Genomic DNA, 19330 nt, shown 5'->3' with positions numbered 1-19330 from the left:
ATAGAAGTGAAAGAACGTGGAAGTCAGAGCCCAGATAGCTTTTCAAAGACACGTTCCCGATTTCAAATCCACTGAGAAACTGCGTCTGTATCCTCATCTGCAAAATGAGGGTGCCCGAGAACCTGCCTCTGGGATTGGTACTCACATTTTAAGTGGAGAAATGCCCATCAAATGCTTCAGATGGTTCCTGGCACCAGAGTGTGCGCCCAATAAAAGTTAATGACCATTATTATTACTTTTTTTTTTTTTTTTTTTTTGAGACGGAGTCTGGCTCTGTCGCCCAGGCTGGGGTGCAGTGGCCAGATCTCAGCTCACTGCAAGCTCCGCCTCCTGGGTTTACACCATTCTCCTGCCTCAGCCTCCCGAGTAGCTGGAACTACAGGCGTCCGCCACCTCGCCCGGCTAGTTTTTTGTATTTTTTAGTAGAGATGGGGTTTCACCGTGTTAGCCAGGATGGTCTCAATCTCCTGACCTCATGATCCACCCGTCTCGGCCTCCCAAAGTGCTGGGATTACAGGCTTGAGCCAGTGCGCCTGGCCTATCTTACTTCTTAAAAGCAGGGATGAGGAAAGCTAGCAGGGAACAGGAATTTGAGGGCCACCATCCTTTTGTCCTTCCCTCTTCCCAGTCCCCCTGACACTGAGGGCTTCCAGGCCAGGGTTTGAGCAATCGGGAGCAGAGGGACCTGGAGGGAGGGAGTGAGCAGGTGATGGTGAGAAAGGGCCTCTGAGAGGGGAGAACTTTCCGTTCCTACTTTTCTGAGCCAAGCAGTACCAGGAGGAGAGGGCCTGAAGGGCTCGAACAAAGCCGCTAAAGAGGCTCATCCTGCCCCTGGGCCAAGAGCAGGCAGGCCTGGCCTCAGTAACACAGCTGCTGTCGGAGGCCACCCACACCCTCCTGGCAGAACTTTTTTTTTTTTTTTTTTTTTTGAGAGAAAGAAGTTGGGAGGTGGAGCTACAAGCTGAAGACACATATAAACCAGTACTGTCCACACTCCTGCACCTCCTGCAGAATGATGGCTCTTTTTTTTTTTTTCTTTTGAGTCTGGGTCTAACTCTGTCACCCAGGCTGGATGCAGTGGTACAATCATGGCTCACTGCAGCCTCAGTCTCCTGGGCTCAAGCAGTCCTCCCACCTCAGCCTCCCAACACATTAATATTATAGGCATAACCCAGCATGCACAGCTAAAAAAAATATTTAATAGGTGTAAAACACAGTAGGATCCACAGGAAAGAGAGGTGCTATCACTGCAGTGCGGATGGCTAACAAGAGGTCTTCCTGACCCTGAGAGCTGGAAGTAACCTGAAAAAAGTCATCTCATCCATCTTCAGTTCTAGACTAGAGGCTCAAAGACCACAGAGTTCCCCACAGCGCTGCCCAACAGAAGAATTCATCCACTCTGAGGCCTCTGAACTGCCTGCTGCAAAGTCCTTCCTTGAATCAAACTAGTTCTTTCTGAGATGGAGGGAGACAGGAAAAAGGACCTATGGTCATAATTTTCTGAACACTCCTAATCTAAGAGGGAAAATACCGTGGGCCTGTTAGAGCTGTAATGATCTGTCACCATCAACTCAAATTACTGTAAGTACATTTTAATTTTGTAACCTTGACTCCCTAACTGTCTCCTTCCCCCATGTTTGGGTGGCACTGAGGGATGAAGGAATATTTGAGGTCAGACACCCTGGGTTCAGATATCGACATTTAATGGGTTTCAAGTTGGTTTCCTGAAAACTCCTGCTGGAAAGGGTGATTCAGAGAAGCAAGATGGGGTCCCGCACGTGACACTCTGGTTGTGATCTCTTACCCTCTCCCCACCCAGATGCTCCATGTTTCAACAGCAGCACCCCTTTCCCACCACGGTCTAGTCTCTGCCTAATCCTCCTCCTCCTCCCTTTTCTGTGTCGCAGCCACCCCGTCCTTTCTCCCTTCAAAATGTGCCTGGCTTGTCTGCCACCTCAGACCAATCCCTCATGTCCTCCCTCCTGGAGCTCTTGCCTCCCCATGTCTTCCTTCTGCTGCCACTGATTTAACTCTTCCAAAATGGTGCTTTCCTGATTTTACTCTTCTGCCCAGAACTGGTAGCGGGGCTCCCCAGTGCTTAGAGAGTCCCAACACCTCAGCCTGATATTTAGCAATGCCCCGTTATTATTCAACCACTAAATATCTTCTGAGTGAGTGCCTCCATTTGCTCTGCACTGGGCGAAGCCCTAAGCAGAGAAAACCTGTAACGTAATCGTATCTCATTTCATTCATCCATTACGTATTTCTTGAGCACAAACTATGTAATAACTCCCAAATTAGACACAAAAGGGAGCTCACCGATACATGAGAAATATAAAACTTTATAATTGTATAGATTGGCCAAGTACTCAAATATAAAAATGTGGCAGTCTACAATTATGTATCACAACAGCAGCTGAAAGCACGAAAGTCGCTGAGACAGGGCTTGGTGTGGCAGAAAGAGCACGGGAGAAGGGTTTTCAACTCTGGCATTAGTCGTGTGTCTCTGTGCAAGTATTTAACTGTTTGAGGCCTTGTTCCCCTCCCACAAGCTAAGAGGGGGTTGGATTGTGTAAAAAGTCCACTTTAGGGTTGGGCATGGTGGCTCATGCCTGCAATCCCTGCACTTTGGGAAGCTGAGGAGGGTGGATCATCTGAGGTTAGGAGTTCGAGACCAGCCTGGCCAACATTATGAAACCCCATTTCTACTAAAAAAATACAAAAATCAGCTGCGTGTGTTGGTGGGCACCTGTAAACCCAGCTACTTGGGAGGCTGAGGCAGGAGAATTACTTGAACTCAGGAGGCGGAGGTTGCAGTGAGCCGAGATCGCGCTGCTGCACTCCAGCCTGGGTGAAAGAGTGAGACTCCTTATCAAAAAAGAGAAAAGAACAGAAAACGAAAAAGAGCAGCAAAGACCATGCTGTGCTGTGGGAGAGTGGTCTGGGTTTGAATGCTGAATTGGGGATGTTGCTATGGGAGAGTGGTGACAACGTGCTAGCGGCCCTAGCTCCCTCTCAGCACCTCCTCGGCTTCAGCATCCACTCTGGGAGCGCTTGAGGAGCCCTTCAGCTCGCCGCTGCACTGTGGGAGCCCCTCTCTGGGCTGACCGAGGCCGGAGCCGGCTCCCTCTGCTTGCAGGGAGGTGTGGAGGGAGAGTCGTGGGTGGGAACTGAGGCTGCGCAGAGCTCGCGGGCCAGTGCGAGTTCCGGGTGGGTGTGGGCTGGGTGGACCCTGCACTTGGAGCAGCCGGCTGGCAATGCGGGCCCTGGGCAGTGAGGGGCTTAGCACCTGGACGGGCAACTGAGGAGGGTGTGCCAGGTCCCCCAGCACTGCAGCCTGCCATGCCTGAGTCTCACCCCCACAACGCTGTGGGCTCCCACACAGCCTGAGCCTCCCCTGACAGGTGCTGCCCCCTGTTCCGCGGTGCCCAGTACCATCCACCGCCCAAGGGCTGAGGACTGTGGGCGGCCGCACGGGACTGAAAGGCAGCTCCGCCTGCAGCTCAGCATCCACCAGGCGAAGCCAGCTGGGCTCCTGACTTGGGTGGGGACTTGGAGAACTTTTATGTCTAGCTGGAGGATTGTGTATGCACCAATCAGCACTCTGTGTCTAGCTTGGGGTTTGTGGATGCACCAATCAGCACTCTGTGTATAGCTCAGGGATTGTAAACGCACCAATCACCACCCTGTGTCTAGCTCAAGGTTTGTAAACACACCAATCAGTGCTCTGTGTCTAGCTAAAGGATTGTAAATGCACCAATCAGCACTCTGTCTAGCTCAGTGATTGTAAACACACCAATCAGCACTCTGTCAAAATGGACCAATCAGCTCTCTGTAAAACGGATCAATCAGCTCCCTGTAAAACGGACCAATCAGCAGGATGTGGGTGGGGTCAGATAAGGGAATAAAAGCAGGCTGCGGGAGCCAGCAGTGGCAACCTGCTCAGGTCCCCTTTCCACACTGTGGAAGCTTTATTCTTTCGCTCTTCGCAATAAATCTTGCTGCTGCTCACTCTTTGGGTCTGCACTGCCTTTATGAGCTGTAACACTCACTGCAAAGGTCTGCAGCTTCACTCCTGAAGCCAGCGAGACCACGAACCTACCAGAAGGAAGAAACTCCATACATATCTGAACATCTAAAGGAACAAACTCCGGACACACCATCTTTAAAAACTATAACACTCACCGCGAGGGTCCACGGCTTCATTCTTACAGTCAGTGAGACCAAGAACCCACCAATTCTGTACACAGTGGGAAAGCAGTCTGGGTTTGAATGTTAGACTGGGGATAAGGATACACAGGTACATTCTATTGGGCAGTTAGAAACAAGGATCTGTAAATACAATTTACAGACATTTGTGAGTGTGAGAGTTGGAGATACAAACAAGATATCCAGGGAGAGTGTGAATGGCCACAGGCAACACATGAGAGCAGCAAAATAGACGCCAGAAGAGGAGATGGTCATGGAGGCTGCAGGGGGGATAAGGGGAGAGTGATGGCCTCGAATGCGGCAGAGCAGCCAGAGGGCACTGAAAAAAATCCCACTGACTTCAGCAGCTAGGAAACCACTGGGAACTGCCATTGTGTGAGCAGAGGGCAGACAGCGGGGGCTGGAGGAGACGGGTGTGCTGAGGAAATGAGGGCAGCACCCTTTCTGGAGAAGTCTAACCTTGAGAGGAAGGGGGGAAATCAGATGACAGAGCTGGCAGCAAAGTCAGACAATACGGTTTTCAAAATAGGGAAGATCGTTCATGATTATGGAAGGGAAGAAGCCAAAAAGGGTGGATGTTTGAGGAGTTGATTTTTCTTTTGATTTTGAGACAGAGTCTCTGTCACCGAGGCTGGAGTGCAGTGGCATGATCTTGGCTCACTGCAACCTCCACCTCCCGGGTTCAAGCGATTCTCCTGCTTCAGCCTTCTGAGTAGCTGGGATTACAGACATGCACCACCACACCTGGCTAATTTTTGTATTTTTAGTAGACACGGGGTTTCACCATGTTGGTCAAACTGGTCTCAAAGTCCTGACCTCGTGACCCACCCGCCTCGGCCTCGCGAAGTGCTGGGATTACAGGCATGAGCCACTGCGCCCAATTTTTGTATTTTTTATGGAGACGGGGTTTCACCATGTCGCCCAGGCTGGTCTCGAATCCTGAGCTAAACAGATCCACCTGCCTTGGACTCTCAAACTGCTGGGATTACAGGGGTGAGGCACCATGCCTGACTCTGTCCATTCTTTTTTTTTTTTAGACTTAGTCTCATTCTGTTGCCCAGGCTAGATAGAGTGCAGTAGTGCGATCTGAGCTCACTGCAACCTCCACCTCCTGGGTTCAAGTGATTCTCTTGCCTCAGTCTCCTGAATAGCTGGAATTACAGGTGCCCACCATCACACTTGGCTGATTTTTTGGTATTTTAGTAGAGACAGGATTTCACCAGTCTCGAACTCCTGACCTCAGGTGATCCACCCACCTCGGCCTCCCAAAGTGCTGGGATTACAGGAGTGAGCCACCGCACCCAGCCTGTCCATTCTTTTGACTGGAGTCATCCTACTAGGTATGAAGTGGTATCTCATTGTGGTTTTGAATTGTATTTCCCCAGGAGGCTGAGGCAGGAGGATCCTGTAAATCCAGAATTCGAGGCTGCACTGAGCTATGACCATGCCACTGTACTCCAGCCTAAGCAACAGTGAGATTGCCTCCCTACCCCATCTAGAAAAGGATGGACAGTCAAAGGCGTTGAAGAGGGCATTGGAGAAGCTGAAACTGTCATACACTGCTGCTGGGAATGTAGAATGGTACAGCCACTTTGGAAAACAGTTTGACAGTTCCTCAAATGTTAAACAATGAGTTATCGTATCACCCAGCCATTTCACTTCTAGGTAGATACTCAAGAAAAGTGAAAACATATATCCATACAAAAATATGTAGATGGATGTCCACAGCAGGATTATTAATAACCAAAAAGTAGAAACAACCCAAATATCCATCAACTGATGAATAGATACATGTGGTATATCTACATAATAGAATTATATTGGTAATAAAAAGAAATGACGACCAGGTGTGGTGGCTCATGCCTATAACCCCAGCGCTTTGGGAGGCTGAGGTGGGAGGATCACTTGAGGTCAAGTGGTTTGAGATTGCTTGGCAGGTTTGAGACAAACCTTGGCAAGATAATAAGACCCCATCTCTACAAAAAAATTTTTTAAATTAGTGAGGCATGGTGGCATGCACCTGTAGTCCCAGCTACATGGGAGGCTGAGGTGGAAGGATCCCTCGGGCCCAGGAGCTGAAGGCAGGAGTGACCTATGATAGCACCACTGCACCCCAGCCTGGGTGACAGAGTGAGTGAGACTTTGCCTCTAAAAAAAAAAAAAAATTAAAAAAAAAAAAGGGAATAAACTACTGCTAGGGCCGGGCGCGGTGGCTCAAGCCTGTAATCCCAGCACTTTGGGAGGCCGAGACGGGCGGATCACGAGGTCAGGAGATCGAGACCATCCTGGCTGACACAGTGAAACCCCGTTTCTACTAAAAAATACAAAAAAACTAGCCGGGTGAGGTGGCGGGCGCCTGTAGTCCCAGATACTCGGGAGGCTGAGGCAGGAGAATGGCGTGAACCCGGGAGGCGGAGCTTGCAGTGAGCCAAGATCACGCCACTGCACTCCAGCCTGGGTGGCAGAGCGAGACTCTGTCTCAAAAAAAAAAAATAAAAATAAAAATAAAAATAAATAAACTACTGCTAGATGTTGCAACATGGATGAACCTTGAAAACATTATGTTGGCCGGGCGCGGTGGCTCAAGCCTGTAATCCCAGCACTTTGGGAGGCCGAGGCGGGCGGATCACAAGGTCAGGAGATCGAGACCACAGTGAAACCCCGTCTCTACTAAAAATACAAAAAAAAAAATTAGCCGGGCGCGGTGGCGGGCGCCTGTAGTCCCAGCTACTCAGGAGGCTGAGGCAGGAGAATGGCGGGAACCCGGGAGGCGGAGCTTGCAGTGAGCCGAGATCGCGCCACTGCACTCCAGCCTGGGCAACAGCGTGAGACTCCGTCTCAAAAAAAAAAAAAAAAAAGAAAACATTATGTTTAATGAAAGAAACTAGTCACAAAAGGCCACATATTATGTGGCTACATTTATTTGTAATGTCCAGAATAGGCAAATCCAAAAAAATGAAAAGTAGATTAGTGGTTGCCAGGGGCTGGGAGGAAGGGGAAAATGGGTAATGACTGCTAATGCATACTGGGTTTCATCTGGGGATAATGAAAAGGTTCTGAAATTAGATAGTGAAGATGGTTGCATAAGTCGGTAAGTATACCAAAAACCACGTTAAAATATTTTATTTTAAGTTTTGTTGGTTTGTTTCTTGAGACAGGGTCTCACTTTGTTGCTGAGGTTGGAGTGCAGTGGTGTGATCTCAGCTCACTGCAACCTCTGCCTCCTGAGCTCAAGCAATCCTCCTGCCTCAAACTCCTAAGTAGCTGGGACTACAGGTGCACACCACCACACCTGGCTAATTTTTATATTTTTTGTAGAGATGGGGTTTCACTATGTTGCCCAAACTGGTCTTGAACTCCTGAGTTCAAGTGATCTGCCCGCCTTGGCCTCCCAAAGTGCTGGCATTACAAGCATGAGCCACCACACTTGGCCTAAAATATTTTTAAAGGGTAAACTTTATGTTATGTAAATTATATTTCAATAAACCTGTTATTAAAAATAATAATCCTTCAATATCACTAGTAATAGGAGAAATGCAAATCAAAACCCAATGAGATAGCATCTCACCCCAGTTAAAGGGTTATTATCAAAAGACAAAAAGGCTGGGCATAATGGCTCACACCTGTAACTGTAATCCCAACACTTTGGGAGGCTGGGGTGGAAGGATCACTTGAGCCCAGGAGTTCAAGACATGCCTCGGCAACATAGTGAAACCACTCCTCTACAAAAAATAAAATAGTCTTTAAAAAAAAAAAATTGGCGGGGCGTGGTGGCTCATGCCTGTAATCCTAGCACTTTGGGAGGCCGAGGTGGGCGGATCATGAGGTCAGGAGATCGAGACCATCCTGGCTAACACGGTGAAACCCCGTCTCTACTAAAAATTACAAAAAAAAATTAGCCGGGTGTGGTGGCGGGCGCCTGTAATCCCAGCTACTCAGGAGGCTGAGGCAGGAGAATGGTGTGAACCCTGGAGGGGGACCTTGCAGTGAGCCACTGCACTCCAGCCTGGGTGACAGAGTGAGACTCTGTCTCAAAATAAATTAAAATAAATAAATACATACATACATACATACATAAATATAAAATAAAAATGAATAAATACAAATAAAATAATTTTTAAAAGACAAAAAAAAAAAAAGAGATGCTGCCAAGGATATAGAGAAAGGGGAACTCTTACACTGTTGGTGGGAATCTAAATTAGTACAGCCTCTATGGACAACAGCATGCAGGTTCCTCAAAAAACTGAAAATAGAACTATCATAAGATTAGGAAATGCCACTGCTGGGTATATATCCAAAAGAGAAAAAATTGTCAGGTACAGTGGCCCACACCTGTAATGTGAGCACTGTGGGAGAAAGAGGCAGGAGGATTACTTGAGTTCAGGAGTTAGAGACCACCCTGAGCAACACGGTGAGACCCTGTCTCTACAAAAAGTACAAAAAATTAGCTGGACGTGGTGGTATGCACCTGTAGTCCCAATTACTTGGGAGGCTGAGGCACAATTGGTTGACCCTGGAGGTGGAAGTTACAGTGAGCCGAGATCGTGCCACTGCACTCCAGCCTGGGTGATAGGAGTTAAACCCTGCCTCAAAAATAAATAAATAACAATTTAAAAATTAAAAAATTAGGCCGGGAGTGGTGGCTCACACCTGTAATCCCAGCACTTTGGGAGGCCAAGGCAGGCGGATCACGAGGTCAGGAGATCGAGACCATCCTGGCTAACATGGTGAAACCCCGTCTCTACTAAAAATACAAAAAGATTAGCCAGGTGTGGTGGTGGGCGCCTGTAGTCCCAGCTACTTGGGAGGCTGAGGCAGGAGAATGGCATGAACCCGGGAGGCAGAGCTTGCAGTGAGCCGAGATGGCGCCACTGCACTCCAGCCTGGGCGACAGAGCGAGACTCCGTCTCAATAAATAAATAAATATATATATAAATAAATAAATAAATAAATAATTAGACAGTGGCAGTGTGCACCTGCGCTACCAGCTCTTAGGAGGCTGAGGTGGGAGGACTGCTTGAGCCCAGGAGGTTCAGGCTGCATGCAGTCAGTCATGATCATGCCACTGCACTCCAACCTGGGCAACAGGGTGAGACCCTGTCTCAAAAAAAAAGAAAAAAAAAAAAAGAAATCAGTACATGGAAGAGACAACTATACTCCTATATTTATTGTAGCACTAGCCAAGATATAACAGCCAAGATATAGAGTTAAATTAAATAAATGCATACAGAAAATATTGCATATCTATATGGAATAGTATATGGAATGTGGATGGAATGTTATTCGGTCATAAAAAGTAATGAAATCGGTTCACCTGCAGCAACATGGATGAGCCCAGAGGATATTCTGTTAAGTGAAATACACCAGGCATAGAAAGACAAACATTACATGCACTCTCTCATATGTGGGGACTAGAAAGAGCTGGTCTCAAGGAGGTGGACAGCAGAACGGGGGTTGCCAGAAGCTGAGAAGGGCAGGGGGATGAAGACAGGCTGGTTAATGGATTCAGAAATACAGGTGGATAGAAGAAATACTAGAAGGTTCTAGTGTTTGACAGCACAGTAGGGTAACCACAGTTATAAATACTTTATTGTAAATTTAAAAAGAGCTAGAGGAGGGTCGGGCGTGGTGACTCACGCCTGTAATCCCAGCACTTTTGGAGGTCGAGGGTGGATCACCTGAGGTCAGGAGTTTGAGACCAGCCTGGCCAATTGGGTGAAACCCCATCTCTACTAAAAATACAAAAAGTAGCTGGGCGTGCTGGCGCATGCCTGTAGTTCCAGCTACTTGGGAGGCTGAGGCAGAAGAATCACCTGAACCTGGGAGATGGAGGTTGCAGTGAGCCGAGATCATGCCATTGCACTCCAGCCTGAGCAACAGAGCAAGACTCTGTCTAAAGATAAAATAAAAATTAAAAATTAAAAACAAGAGCTAGAAGGTATGGAATGTTCTCAACAAAATCAAATAAGTGTTTGAGGTAATGGATAGCCAAATTACACTGACTTAATCATTATACATAGTATGCATGTATCAAAACATCACATATTCCATCAATATGTATAATTATGTATCAACTACTTTTTTTTTCTTTTTTGGAGACAGAGTCTCACTGTCACCCAGGCTGGAGTGCAATGGTGCCATCTCGGCTCACTGCCAACTCCGCCTTCCAGATTAAAGCGATTCTCCTGCCTCAGCCTCAAGAGTAGCTGTGATTACCAGCCTCGCAACTAGCTGTGACCACCATACCTGGCTAATTTTTGTAATTTTAGTAGAGATGGGGTTTTGCCATGTTGGCCAGGCTGGCCTCAAACTCCTAACCTCAGGTGATCCACCCACCTTAGCCCCCCAAAGTCCTGGGATTATAGGCGTGAGCCACTGCACCTGGCCCAATTTTTAAAAATTTTAATTATTAGTATTTTTTAGAGCTGGGTTTCACTATGTTGCCCAGGCTGGTCTCAAACTCCTGGGCTCAAGTGATCCTCCTGCCTCAACCTCTCAAAGTGTTGGGATTACAAGCGTGAGCCACTGTACCTGACCGTGTATCTTTTTTTTTTAACGCATTTTTAAAAATCCTAAGATGCAGGACACGGTGGCTCATACCTGTAACCCTGAGATTACAGGTATGAGCCACTCAGGAGACTGAGATAGGAGGACCACTTGAGCCTAGGAGGAGGTTGAACCTCCGGTGAGTTGTGGCCATGCCACTGCACTCCAGCCTGGATGACAGAGCAAGACCTTGGCAAACAAAACAAAACAAAACAAAACAAAACAAAACAAACAAACAAAAATCCTAAGAGCACCTTCTGTAGTGTTTAGTTTATTATCTATCTATCTATCTATCTATCTATCTATCTATCTATCTATCTATCTATCTATCTATTTTGAGACAGAGTTCGCTTTGTTGCCCAGGCTGGCATGCAGTGGTGCGATCTGGGTTCACTGCAAGCTCTGCCTCCCGGGTTCACGTCATTCTTCCGCCTCAGCCTCCCAAGCAGCCGGGACTACAGGCGCCTGCCACCACGCCCGGCTAATTTTCTGTATTTTTAGTAGAGATGGGGTTTCACCATGTTGGCCAGGATGGTCTCGATCTCCTGACCTCGTGATCCGCCTGCCTTGGCCTCCCAAAGTGCTGGGATTACAGGCGTGAGCCACTGCACCCAGTTGATTATTATTATCATCATCATCTTGAAACAGAATCTCGCTCTGCTGCCTAGGCTAGAGTGCAGTGGCATGATCACAATTCACTGCAGCCTTGACCTCCTGGGCTCAAATAATCCTCCCACCTCAGCCTCCTGAGCAGTTGTGATCACAGGTACGGACCACAATACCTAGCTAATTTTTAAAACTTTTTTACATATGCAGTCTCATTATGTGGACCAGGTTGGTCTCAAACTCCAGGGCTCAAATGATCCACCTGCCTCGGCCTCCCAAAGGGCTGGGATTACACATGTGCACCACCGTGCCTGGACAATAAATTATTATTAATGACAGATTCTATTCTTTTTTTTTTTTTTTTTTTTGAGACGGAGTCTCGCTGTGTCTCCCAGGCTGGAGTGCAGTGGCGTGATCTCGGCTCACTGCAAGCTCCGCCTCCCGGGTTCACGCCATTCTCCCGCCTCAGCCTCCCAAGTAGCTGAGACTACAGGCGCCCGCCACCACGCCCGGCTAGTTTTTTGTATTTTTAGTAGAGACGGGGTTTCACCATGTTAGCCAGGATAGTCTCGATCTCCTGACCTCGTGATCCACCCGCCTCGGCCTCCCAAAGTGCTGGGATTACAGGCTTGAGCCACCGCGCCCGGCCCGACAGATTCTATTCTAAGAAAGCTACCCTACTAATATCAGCTTGGTGTAGTGGCTCACACCTGTAATCCCAGCACTTTGTGAGGTGGGCGGATCACCTGAGGTCAAGAGTTCAAGACAAGCCTCACCAACATGGTGAAACCCCATCTCTACTACAAATACAAAAATTAGGTGTGGTGATGCATGCCTGTAACTCCAGCTACTTGGGAGGCTGAGGCAGAAGAACTGCTTAAACTGGGGAGGCGGAGGTTGCAGTGAACCAAGATTGTATCACTGCACTTAAGCCTGGGTGACACAGTGAGACTCTGTCTAAACAACAACAACAACAAAAAAGCAAGCTACCCTACTAATATGGAAAAGAATCGATAAAGTGCTTCTCATCTAATAACACATATTTAAAAATTCCAAGATAGGCCGGGCGCGATGGCTCACGACTGTAATCCCAGCACTTTGGGAGGCCAAGGCGAGTGGATCACGAGGTCAGAAGATTAAGACCACCCTGGCTAACACGGTGAAACCCTGTCTCTACTAAAAAAGAAATACAGGCCGGGCACGGTGGCTCAAGCCTGTAATCCCAGCACTTTGGGAGGCCGAGACGGGTGGATCACGAGGTCAGGAGATCGAGACCATCCTGGCTAACATGGTGAAACCCCGTCTCTACTAAAAAAATACAAAAAAACTAGCCGGGCGAGATGGCGGGCGCCTATAGTCCCAGCTACTCGGGAGGCTGAGGCAGGAGAATGGCCTAAACCCGGGAGGTGGAGCTTGCAGTGAGCTGAGATCCGGCCACTGTACTCCAGCCTGGGCGACAGAGCGAGACTCCGTCTCAAAAAAAAAAAAAAAAAGAAATACAAAAAATTAGACAGGCGTGGGGGCAGGCGCCTGTAGTCCCAGCTACTTGGGAGGCTGAGGCAGGAGAATGGCGTGAACCCGGGAGGTGGAGTTTGCAGTAAGCCGAGATCCTGCCACTGCACTCCAGCAAGACTCCATCTCAAAAAATAAATAAATAAATTCCAAGACAAACACAGTAGACAATAAAATATTCATATGATTAAAAGTTAGATAATTTTTTTTTTTTTTTAGACAGAGTCTTGCTCTTGTCGCCCAGGCTGGAGTGCAATGGTGCGATCTCAGTTCACTGCAACCTCTGTCTCCCAGTTCAAACTATTCTCTTGCCTCAGCCTCCTGAGTGGCTGGGATTACAGGTGCGCCACCATGCCCAGCTAATTTTTGTATTTTTAGTAGAGACAGGGTTTCACCATGTTGACCAGGCTGGTCTTGAACTCCTGACCTCAGGTGATCTGCCCACCTCAGCCTCCCAAAATGCTGGGATCATAGGCATGAGCCACCGCACCCGATCTAGTTTTTTGTTTTTTAATTAAGATGCAGTGTTGCTCTGTCACCCAGGCTGGAGTGCAGCGCCAGAATCATGGCTCACTGCAGTCTCAGACTGCTGTGCTTAAGCAATCCTACTTCAGCCTCCCAAGCAGCTGGGACTACAGGCATGTGCCATCATGTCTGGCTACTTTTCTGGTGTGTGTAGAATCAGGGTCTCACTATGTTGCTCACAATTTGGTTTCTTATTCTTGGCTCTGCTGCTAATAGGCTGTGTGTTTAAGGACCAGTCACTTAACTTCTCTAAGTTCCCTTTCAGTAAGATAGCTTTTTTTTTTTTTTTTTTTTTTGAGACAGAGTCCCACTGTGTCACCAGGCTAGAGTTCGGTGGCGTGATCTCGGCTCACTGCAACCTCCGACTTCCTGGTTCAAGCGATTCTCCTGCCTCAGCCTGCCAAGTAGCTGGGACTACAGGTGCCCGCAACCTCGCCCGGCTAATTTTTTGTATTTTTAGTAGAGACGGGGTTACACCATGTTGGCCAAGATGGTCTCGATCTCCTGACCTCGTGGTCCGCCCGTCTCGGCCTCCCAAAGTGCTGGGATTACAGGCGTGAGCCACCGCGCCCGGCCCGAAAACAGAATTTCTAACTCTATGATTCCAAATGCTCAGGTCCACATTCCACAAGGCTGCCAACCTAATGACTATTTATTTCTTCCTGTTGTGTGCCAGAAACTGTGCTAAGCTGGGGAGTAGAACAGTGAGTAACTGAAGCAGTCCCTGCCTTACTGGTGTTTACGTTCTGAGGAGACAGGCACACGTTACCAACCTCTACAATTAATTGTGTAATTATTGCTGTGGCATGTCTTTGTTTCCTTTCTTTCTTTCGTTGCATCTCAGATGCCGCAAACCAATGTATTGTTTCTTTTTTTTTTTTTTTTGAGACGGAGTCTCGCTCTGTCACCCAGGCTGGAGTGCAGTGGCCGGATCTCAGCTCACTGCAAGCTCCGCCTCCCGGGTTCATGTCATTCTCCTGCCTCAGCCTCCCGAGTAGCTGGGACCACAGGCGCCGCCACCTCGCCCGGCTAATTTTTTGTGTTTTTAGTAGAGACGGGGTTTCGCCGTGTTAGCCAGGATGGTCTCGATCTCCTGACCTTGTGATCCGCCCGTCTCGGCCTCCCAAAGTGCTGGGATTACAGGCTTGAGCCACCGCGCCCGGCCGTATTGTTTCTTTTTTGAGACAGGGTCTCGCTCTGTCCCATAGGCTGGAGTGCAGTGGCACAACCATAGCTCACTGTAGCCTCCAACTCCTGGACTCAAGCGATCCTCCTGCCCCAGCCTACCAGGTAACTGGGACTACAAGCGCACACACCACTCTGCCTGGTTACTGGCTATTGTTTTTGGTAGAGACGGGTCTCCTTGTGTTGATCAGGCTGGTCTTGAACTTCTGGGCTCAAGCGATCCTCCTGCCTCAGTCTTCCAAAGTGCTGAGATTACAGGTGTAAGCCACCATGCCTAACCTATTTTAATGTTTTTTCCATAGATCACAATTTCATCATTTTTTTCTACGTAGCTGTTCCACATAGTGAAATTCGTCCTTCTGAGAAAAAGGGGAGAAAAAAAAATCCTTGAAACTTTCCCCCTCTAGTCCAGCGTCTGGTTTATTTAAATACACATCTCCTGTAAAACAGAAAAGATAAAAAAGTAAAGATAAAAATAAAAAAGTATGGAGTGACATTCCTCCTGCTGCTGCCAAGTGTGTCTCTTGGACCGAAAAGGAGGAAGGTTGGTTTCGGTCTCGGAAAGAGCTCCGGTCTGTCTTATGTGCTGTGAAGTGCAGGGTGCCAAGAGAGCACACCTGACCGAGCCTGGGGAGCCAGGAAAAGGTTCTTTTGAAGAAGACGTATTCAAGCTGCGGTGGTCTACCTGCCTTTCCAGTACCCTCCTCTGAACAAGGAGTGCTGCAATCTGCCCCATCCTTCCGGTCTTGATCTTTACTACTTTAGGAGCTTGCCCATATCGGCCATCTCAGAGATCACCCTCACTGTCCACTCTCCCCATAGGCCTTCTTTTTTTTTTTTTTTTTGAGACGGAGTTTCACTCTTGTCGCCCAGGCTGGAGTCCAGTGGTGCGATCTCGGCTCACTGCAACCTCCACCTCCCGGGTTCAAGCGATTCTCCTGCTTCAGCCTCCCAAGTAGCTGGGATTACACCGCGCCCAGCCCCCATAGCCCTTTAATAATGACAGAGCTAGGCCGGGCGTGGTGGCTCACTCCTATAATCCCAGCACTTTAGGAGGCCAAGGCAGGCGGATCATTTGAGGTCAGGAGTTCAAGAGCAGCCTGACCAACATGGTGAAACCCTGTCTCTACTAAAAATACCAAAATTAGCTGGTGTGGTGGCACACACGTGTAATCCCCGCTACGTGGCAGGCTGAGGTAGGAGAATCTCTTGAACCCGGGAAGTGGAGGTTGCAGTGAGTCGAAATTGCACCACTCCACTCCAGCCTGGGTGACACAGCGAGACTCCATCTCAAAAATAGTAATAATAATAATGAGACAGTTAGCAATTTTTGAGCATTTTATTTGTTCCTGGTACTGCGGGGCACTTTAGAATTATAATCTCACATGACAAACTTTGAAGTGGGTACTACTGTTATATTCATTTCACAGGTGAAAAAGTTTACAACAATTAATGACTTGCCCAGGATTACACACAGCTAGGAAGTGGTGGAGCCGAGATTTGACCTGAAAATGTGACCTCAAGGCCTGCAGTGTGCATTGCCTGGCTCATACCTCCTGTTGCCCAAAGGACCGTGTTTTCAACCATTTCTTCCCCTTTCTAGCCCCAGCAAAAGTTTAAGAGATGAGTTCCTGACCCCAGGGAGCCAGTCTAAGACTGAAGGAAAAAAGGGAACCTAAGGCAAACTTCCTCTTCAGCCACTTCAAATAAAAGGGAAGACGTCAGACAGTGCATGGAGAGTCAAGGCTGGAGAGCTCATTATTATCTCAGGTAAAGGAAAGCAGAGGCCATGAGTGGGCAGAGCGGCCAGACTGTACACAGAGAGCACAGTAGACATGGAAGGAGAGGCCGTGGGAGCTGCAGGGGGAGACAGAAGCGGGACAGTGACCAACTGACTCTAGCTATCCCCTGGTGTTACCATTAACCCAGAACCACCCTATGGTTCCAGTTCCAAGGAACTGTCTATGCTGCCATTCAGGTGCCTAGGTTCCAACAAGATTCTTTTTCTCTTTTTTTTCCCTTGGCATGTGAAGTGAGAAGGATATTTTTTTGGTTTTTGTTTTGTGAGGCAGGGTCTTGCAATGTTGCCCAGGCTGGAGTGCAGTGGTACAATCATAGCTCACTGCAGCCTCAACCTCTTGGGTTCAGGCAGTTCTCCCACCTCAGCTTTCTGAGTAGCTGGAACCACAAGCACTCACCATCATGCCCAGCTACTTTTTAAAAACTTTTTTGTAGAGATAGGGGTCTCACTATGTTGCCCAGGCTGGTACTGAACTCCTGGGCTCAAGCAATCCGGCTGCCTTGGACACCCAAAGTGCTAGAATTACAGGTGTGAGCCACCACACCCTTTCAAGAAGGGTCTTGACTTTAAATAAAAAATATTGACAGTCTGGCACTGTGCTAAGTGTTTTACACGTACCAACCAATTTTTTTTTTTGAGACAGAGTCTCACGGTCGCCCAGGCTGGAGTGCAATGGCGTGATCTTGGCTCACTGCAACCTCCACCTCCTGGATTCAAGCAATTCTCCTGCCTCAGCCTCCCAGTAGGTTAGGATTACAGGTGCCAGCCACCACACCAGGCTAATTTTTGTATTTTTAGTAGAGACAGGGTTCTGCCATGTTGGCCTGGCTGCTCTTGAACTCCTGACCTCAGGTGATCCACCTGCCTCGACTTCCCAAAGTGCTGGGATTACAGGTGGGAGCCACCACGCCCGGCCCACACACCAACTAGTTTAATCCTCACCTAACTCCATGAGGTAGATATTATTATTACTGTCACTTTACACAGGAGGAAACAGGCTCAGGGAAGGTAAATAACTTGCCAAGGTCAAACAGCTATTTCAGTGGCACAGCCAGGGTTTGAATGCATGTAGCTGGCTCCTGAGTCTCTGCTGCATCTACCCCTTTATTTGACTTAGCTGAACAGATTCCTTCCAACCCAACAAGCTAGACCACAACATCTCTATTAAACCTTTCACAGGGCTGAGCCTCAGCTCCACAAGTAGAACAGAAGCTCATTAAGGGCAGGAGCCATTTCTACGTGGTACTTGGGTATACATAGAATGAGAGTGAGGCAGCCTCGCACTGAGACGGGTGCCTGAATGAAAGCAGCAGTATTTTATCTGTGCAGCTCTAAATCTATAACACACACAAAACGACTGTTGTTGCATCGTGAGCATGTGGGGTAACGGTCTGCGGCTGCTTTGTCTCATTCACTAGAGCTTCTATTACTAAGCGCGTCTTATCTCCTCACGTTTTACGTATACTAAAATTGTGTAAAATCTTTGGTTGGGCCAGGCACAGTGGCTCACACCTGTAATCCCAGGACTTTGGGAGGCTGAGGCGAGTGGATATCCTGAGGTCAGGAGTTCGAGACCAGCCTGGCCCACATGGTGAAACTGTCTCTACTAAAAATACAGAAATTATCCGGGTGTGGTGGCGCGTGCCTGTAGTTCCAGCTACTAGGGAGGCTGGGGCAGGAGAATCACTTGAACCCGGGAGGCGGAGGTTACAGTGAGCTGAGATCGTGCCACTGCACTCCAGCCTGGGCAACAGAGTGAGACTCCCACTCAAAATAAATAAATAAATAAAAATCTTTGGTTGATGGAGAGGCTCTGGAAGACACCATAAAAGTGTTGGACTCAATTATTGAAGGGTGGGGCTCTGGGATAACAGACAGAGCCTCTTGTGTGTGTCAAAATAGATGTCGCCTGGCACTGTGCCCTGTGTTGTTTACAATGTATAATTATACATATTGCTTTGCTCAGATATGAAGAGCCAACAGTGATGTTAAGGCTGAAACTTGGTAGATGTCTCCTCTCTCATAGCTCCGCATACAATGCAAGGCAGTGGTCACACACCAGGCTGGCCCCGAGCAGCACATCCTCCTGACGCTGCACTCGCCTCACTAGGGAGCTGCCTGTTGTTTGCTCCTGTTCCCCTCAAAGCTCCAGGTATGTTTCTGAGTATATAAGAGGTCACCAAATCCCCGCTGATTTAATGATAAAACGCCAGACGGAGCAAGGCAGAGCTGGGTTGGCTCAAGGAAAGCTTTTCAGAAGAAGCTGAGGAACAAGGGCTGGAGGGAGAGAAGAGGCGCACAGCTGGTGGCCTGAGGCAGGCAAGGGGAGGGCACGAGCTGTCCCCTCAGACTCTGCTCCTCTGCCTTAAATCCCCCTTTAACTATTTCAAATGTATTAGTTTCCCCAGCTTCAAAAGCTTTCCGAAGGTGCTGCCTAACGCTTCAGCGTCTCCCTAGCACATGGCATGCACTGGTTCTGAACAGTTACGGGACACAGGGCCGTGGTCCTTCCACCTGCACCACGGACTCTGCTCCCTAGAACCGACCAGGGGAGAACCAGGCACACACCAGCCTTAAGCCCTTGCTTCTTTGCTCTGCTGACCCTCAAGGGGCTCCCTGGACTCCTCCCACAGCTCCCACCTGGAGAAAAAACCAGGGGCAAATGTGAACCCACTCCTGCTCTCACGGTGCAGCCTGGGGCCCAGTATCAACGGACATTTTCCTTTCCTTTCCTCAAAACCAAAAGTCATTTCAGTGTAGTCGTAGGACAGACTGAGATTAGATTAGAAACAAAAGGTTTGATTATTTCCCAAGAGAAAATGCAAAAGAGTTTATGCATAAACTGTTTCCAGAATGCTGTCCGGTTGGGAGGCTGGGACACGAACTGAAGCTCAGAGCCTAGGAAGCGTGAGCCAAGGCTGTGGAGCAAGAAAAAGGAGAGAAGAA

The 19330-nt window shown here is 48.4% G+C and overlaps 1 protein-coding gene across 19 annotated transcripts in view; it reads right to left on the bottom strand.

Annotated features, from left to right (window-relative positions):
* LOC105472378 (misshapen like kinase 1) overlaps nucleotides 1–19330 on the bottom strand; it is a 71722-nt gene that overhangs the window by 19896 nt on the left and 32496 nt on the right. The window lies entirely within an intron of this gene.

Source organism: Macaca nemestrina, chromosome 17 (genome assembly GCF_043159975.1).
Source record: "Macaca nemestrina isolate mMacNem1 chromosome 17, mMacNem.hap1, whole genome shotgun sequence".
Lineage (NCBI taxonomy): Eukaryota > Metazoa > Chordata > Mammalia > Primates > Cercopithecidae > Macaca > Macaca nemestrina.
The sequence above is the reverse complement of the archived record's forward strand: the minus strand, read 5'-3'. Positions and strand labels throughout refer to the sequence as shown.